This window comes from Ambystoma mexicanum, chromosome 8, assembly GCF_040938575.1.
Source record: "Ambystoma mexicanum isolate Mex_15411 chromosome 8, UKY_AmexF1_1, whole genome shotgun sequence".
Taxonomy (NCBI): domain Eukaryota; kingdom Metazoa; phylum Chordata; class Amphibia; order Caudata; family Ambystomatidae; genus Ambystoma; species Ambystoma mexicanum.
The window spans coordinates 318,887-325,586 of record NC_090929.1 but is presented as its reverse complement, the minus strand read 5'-3'; positions in this window follow the sequence as shown (position 1 = coordinate 325,586).

Here is a 6,700-nt window from a genome sequence, read left to right as displayed (position 1 = left end):
CCGCATGTAACCAGGTTTCTGTGATTGCCAAAAAATCAAGGTTTTCAGTCACAATGAAGTCAGCAATATCTAGCGCATGAGCAGAGACAGAACGGGCGTTAATGAGCGCCCTTTTGAGTTTAGCTTGGTAATTGGGGATGTTGGTTGGGGAGGCCTCTACCGATAATGGGGCATCTAGGGTATGGGTTAAGTTGGCAGAATTGACCCTAATGTCTGTGTTCAGGTGGTAGGACCAGTGGTGACATCTGGTTGCTAATCTTTGGTTCCGGACTGGAGTGGGACAGGGTTTGCTCTGTCGGCTTGGGGATAGGCAGCTAAGTGAGAAAAGTGGTGAAGGTTCATCAGTTTTGATGATGTTGTCTGAGTGGTCATCTGTGGCGAGGTTAGGTGGAGTGTTACCTAAACTAACGCTCATTTTAGTGCAATGGTCTGTAGGTGCACTGTGTGGGAAAGGAGGTATAGAGGATAGGAAAGGTGTAGGGCAGGGAATGGGGTGGTGTCTAGGACAGCCAAGCTTTGCAAGTCCATTACTGAATGGGATAAAGCCATTTCTGCTACAAGGCATGCAATCGGGCATGATGCAGAAAGGGACCATGATGAGTACTAGCCAGGTTGGCATAGTTCAGATGGGGATTCAGGTAGTAGCTGGCTAGCAACTATAAGGCACAACACAATCAGTGTGGTCTGTTAGCAACCATAAGGCACAACACAGTCAATGTGGTCTGTTAGCGACCATAAGGCACAACACAATCTATGTGGTTTGTTAGCGACCATAAGGCACAACACAATCAATGTGGTCTGTTAGCAACCAGAAGGCACAACACAGTCAATGTGGTCTGTTAGCGACCATAAGGCACAACACAATCAATGTGGTCTGTTAGCGACCATAAGGCACAACACAATGAATGTGGTCTGTTAGCGACCATAAGGCACACCACAGTCAATGTGGTCTGTTAGCGACCATAGGGCACAACACAATGAATGTGGTCTGTTAGCGACCATAAGGCACAACACAATCAATGTGGTCTGTTTGCGACTATAAGGCACAACACAATCAATGTGGTCTGTTAGCGACCATAAGGCACAACACAATCAATGTGGTCTGTTAGCGACCATAAGGCACAACACAATCAATGTGGTCTGTTAGCGACCATAAGGCACAACACAATCAATGTGGTCTGTTAGCGACCATAAGGCACAACACAATCAGTGTGGTCTATTAGCGACCATAAGGCACAACACAGTCAATATGGTCTGTTAGTGACCATAAGGCACAACACAATCAATGTGGTCTGCTAGCGACCATAAGGCACAACACAATCAATGTGGTCTGTTAGCAACCATAAGGCACATCACAGTCAATGTGGTCTGTTAGTGACCATAGGGCACAACACAATCAATTTGATCTGTTAGCGACCATAAGGCACAACACAATCAATGTGGTCTGTTAGCGACCATAAGGCAGAAGTGTGCCATAGTATAATGAAAATCACCATGGGCAGAGTCCAATTTCTAGTAGGAGGGGCTAAACACAGTAGTCATGGGTGTGCTGAGTATCATAGATTCCAACACGACACAGGGAGAAAACTCGACTTTTGCAATTATTCATAATAGGTCGTAGGCAGTTGTGGCTGTTGGGATTCTGTTGGGCTGCTGTAAAAGTGTTGCCTGGATGATGCGTACCACTATGTATCTAGGGGACATTAGATTAGTTAAACGATATGGCAGATGGATACATATATGAGACAACCCAGGTAGGCTTTTATAAGAGGGGATATACCGCCTTAACAGGACGTTTGGGTAGGACTGTATTTTGAAAAGCAAGCACAACGACTTACATGAGGCATGCGATGCGCAGTACATTAATCATAGATATCGTCTTAGCAGGTGGTTGTTGCGCGTGTAGAAGAAACATATTTAGCGATGACAGGGTCCAGAAGGTGCGCTCCCTCGCGCTCCCCGGTGCAAACAGGGTTAAACAGGGTATGGCCTTGCTCTCGCGGGCCTTCCTAGAGCGGGGCCGGCTTCTGCCTACCGACGGAGTTCTGGGTAGAAGTAGCATGGTTGCTTGGCGATACGCTTAAACAAGATGGCAGGTGGCCATTTTGGAATGCATCCTCCTCACGGATGCAGTAGATCGAGTGCGTGCTTCGGTGCGAACGAGCTACACAGCTGCAGATTTCAGCGTGCTCACCTGGGACAGTGAAGGAGTGAGCTCTGCACGGTAGCTCCAGGCGCAGTGTAAAGGTGCGCTTGCTCCAGCAGTTCCATGCTGGTGTCATCGTTGGTGTCAGATGGTGCCTGTGGGGAGCAGGGCTCCTGCCCTCTCGGGTGCTGGGGCTGAACTGAGGTCAGGGCACAGGGGAAAACAGGGTATGGCCTTGCTCTCGTGGGCCTTTCTAGATCGGGCTGGCTTCCGCCTACCGGCGGAGTTCTGGGTAGAAGTAGCGTGATTGCTAGGCGATACGCTTAAACAAGACGGCAGGCGGCCATTTTGGAATGCATCCTCCTCGCGGATGCGGTAGATCGAGTGCGTGCTTCGGTGCGAACGAGGTACACAGCTGCAGATTTCAGCGTGCTCACCTGGGAAAGTGAAGGAGTGAGCTCTGCATGGTAGCTCCAGGCGCAGGGTAAAGGTGCGGCTGCTCCAGCAGTTCCGTGCTGGTGTCGTCGCTGGCGTCAGATGGTGCCTGTGGGGAGCAGGGCTCCTGCCCTCTCGGGTGCTGGGGCTTCATTGGTATTGGTATTTGCGGTGTGTGTTCTCCCCGCTCTTTTATTCAACTGACACCTCTGCCTGTTCCAATAGAAACATCAGAGAGGTACGTTGTAAAGAAGAGCCCCTATTTGAGGAAGCCTGAGTCTTATACTCAGGGGAGCTGGAATTGGAGGCTGAATATCCTGTGTAGAGATCATCTCCAAGGTCATCTATCTATCTTCCTGACCTGTTTACAGAGCGGTGAGTAACAAGGAGGTAGCCATGGTGCTGTTAGCACCATGGCTACCCCCTTACAGCATTCTGGGTCCGGGTTCTCGAAATAGGGTCTTACCGGGTCATTCCAACCTTGGTACTGACCCGGTAAGTCCCCATTCCGAGAACCATTCTCCATTCCCATTCGAGACCCGCTAAGGGACCTCGGAATAGAGCAGTAAGGGTTTACCGGCACCGGTCTCCCTACCAGTGTCCATTAACCCTTACCACCCACCTCGTAATGAGGCCCAAAGACTTGAATTTGCTCCTAACATCCAGGCGATCCAGCTATTGCTGTTCTATCAAGGCAGTCCATTCTTTTCATCTCTTTAATTACTACCTCTTCCTGTCCTGCCGCTGGATACGTAAGCATCTTGCTCTTCCATGCAGGTTCCTTTTCCATCTGTGTAGTCGTGATATAATCATCCTGGAATGGAATTTACTATTTCGATCTCCATCGTAAAGCAGGTCAAACACCTTGCAATTGTCCTCTGGTCATACATTCTGTAAGATGAACAAGGCAGCTGGCATTGTGTTCTGAAACTTTTCTAGAGATAAACGTTTGTACTGTATTCAAGGCATAGGGTCTGAGAGTGCGGACATAGCAACTCTCCTTGGATGTTCCTCTCCCACCTTTCTCATGTGCTGATGCCACATGTTATTACCCAAGTGTGCTGCATTATCTAGATCGGTATTTATACCCCCACTATCTTCCTCTGCATTTCCCCTATATCTCCCATATGCAAGGTTTGTGTAAGTATCATGAAGTGAATCAAAAGCAGTTTTCATGCTGTGGAGAACAATAGGGGCCTTTGTGTCAGCAGAAGTGCCAGTATAATAGAGAGTGTAAAAGAGGAGGAATAGAAAGACAAAAAAGAGTAATCGTACAAGTATATACTATGCACAAGACCATAGAAATCCACCTTTCGCGCCATCCTGGTACTGACTGCACGTGGTCATTTCCTGGAATCATGCCAACTTCAACATGTCTCATTTATACTATGATCATTACATTTCTTTTACACTTGTAATTGCAGGATCTGTTCAATTATCGCAATAAGGAGCCTTCTAATCAAAGGGCCATTTTTACGATCCTGTAAAAAAGTGTGGATATCAGCATCTCCCCTGACAAGAGCAGGATAAACCTGAAGGATAAATACAAAAACAGCAAGCACAAGCCTATGCACATCACTGTCGATGAGGACCATATGAGTTAACTACTTAGAACAGGTACACACCAAGAAAATAATCTGGATACTGAGCGCGTTTCCAATTTCTTATCAAGAACTGACGTTTAGGCATAATTTTGATACGTCAATATATTTCTAAATTTCATTTTTCAAAATTCCTGAGATTCTATGTAAGTCCTTGCACTCCTACTAAAACATTAATATGGAGTGTCCGTTTGAATCATAGTTCAAAATGCAAATCTGCATTAGCAGCTGGTCGCTTTATCGTCCTTCTTCTTGGTCATTGATGAAGTCTGCACAGGCTGAAATTCTTCCTCTTGTCTTGCTTCTGTATCGGCAACAGTGGAAAGGAATGTCTCACCTTTATAGACTTTCATGTCACCCAAGTGAAGCCAACCTCGTATCCCTTGGACTTTCACAGTTGAGGGGGTTATAGTTTAAACGCAAAAGGGGCCATTAAAGCATGGCTCATGCACTTCCTCGTGAATCTTTTTAGAAAGATAGAATCACCAAATTATAACTTTGGTGCTGATAGAAGTTCACTTTTTCTGGTTGTTGAATTTTCTTTATCTGTGTTCTGAGATTGACCCCCCCTTTATGCTTGATTTGATGTCAAATCATAGAGATGCTAGAGATCATACCTGTCAAATAGTCACCTAATTCATCACCTAACATTTTAGCTACACTCTGGGCATCACTTCTACTCCTAGATGGAGGTGTAAGAGGCATTCTCATTTGCAACCCTGTCACTAGTTTGTGAGGGGTAAGCTGATGGTCTGTGCCAGGCTGATTCCAAAGGGCATATAAAGCTAAGGGTAGGCAATATAGCCAACCCTTCTTCAATGTCAATTTAATTTTGGCAATCAAGGCTGTTGAGTCTCTCAGATATACTGTTTGCTTGCGGGTGATAAGCAGAAGAAAACTTGTGTTTAATATTCAATTGGAGCCCTATCTGTTTAAAGACCTCATTCACAAAATGTGACCATTTGTCAGATATCAGCATTTCACACACACCCCATCTTGGAAAGACTTTGCATACTAAAAACGTTGCTGCGCAAGCGACATCAGGGTGTGTACACAGACTTGCCTCAATCCACCTAGAGAAGGGAAACAACACCACTAATAGATACCCATATCCACTACATACTTGCAGCATATCAACATAGTCAATATGTAAATGCTGAAATGGACCATTCGGTCGAGGTATTACCCCTCTAATTGTTCTCAGTGTATGCCAAGCAGTAACCTTTTGACACACGATGCAGTTCACTATGAATAGTGCAATGTGCTCCAATAAATTTGGAACAAACCAGTCTTCCGCAATCGTAGCAGCAAGACTCTCCCTAGTTACATGTGCAGGGTAATGCAGCTGTTCAAGTGCAACCTTCAAAAATGCTACCAACATCACCGGATTTCCAGTGCTATCTTGTCACCATAATGCTTCAGTGGGGGATAAAGAACACCCAATTTGCTTCCATAATTCCTGCTCATTCTGTGGTGCACTTCCTTGAATCGCCATTAATTGGGTCATTGATCATTTTTTAAACCCTTCTTGCATTACCATTGTCATGACTACTTTTTCCTTAACACTCGAAGTATCGAAACTCGAGACATCTGGAAAATATGCAACCCTTGTGGCTTCGACGTCTGCGGCTTAATTCCCGCAAAAGATAAAATCTGTTCGCTTAGTGTGAGCTGCGCATTTAACAACCACTATGGACACTGGGAGTTGTAGTGCCTTAATAAGCCTGTTCAATAGGGATCCATGCTGCACTGGAGTGCCGTCTGCACAGAGTTAGCCCCTCCTTTTTCAATCTGCTAACCCTGCGTGTACAGTTGATGTCAGATAGACGGAATCACTGTACACTGTCACTTCCTGCCCTTCGTGTTTCTCGAGTGCGACAATAGGCGCTGCCAATTCTGCTGCTTGCGCTGAAAAGTGAGACAGTAGCCTTGCACTTGCTACTACTTCAAATTCTCCATTTAATCTGTGTCTTACTACCACTCAGCCTGAATGTCTTTCCCCACTAGTCTGATCAATTTCCTAAGGACCATCAATAAAGAGAATTTCCCTTCCCGATAAAGCATTTTCTTTCACATGGGGTATTTCATCATACAATTCAACATAACTTGCACAGTCATGCACCTGATCACCATCTGCTATTGGCTCAGCAACAAACGGGGCAGGATTCACTATTTTGCATCTCACAATTTTAATTGTTGGATTTGAAATCATTACCTTATAAGTCAAAGCTCTTTGGGATGTCAATGTACCTTTGGGTTTCTCTAGAATAGCAAACAGAGCATGCTCCACAAAGATAGTCATAGAGCAGCCCATGACAATACTTGTAGACTTCTTGATTGCGAACAGAGCAGCTGCCAACGACTGTTCGCAATGAAAGCGTCCTCTCATAACTGGGACTAAAATCCCACTGTAATATGCTAAACGCATGTACCCCAATGTAGTCCTCTGTGTAGGCATTGCTTTCATGACTGTCCCATTTGTGTGTGAAAACAAATAAAATTCCTCAGCATAGTTGGG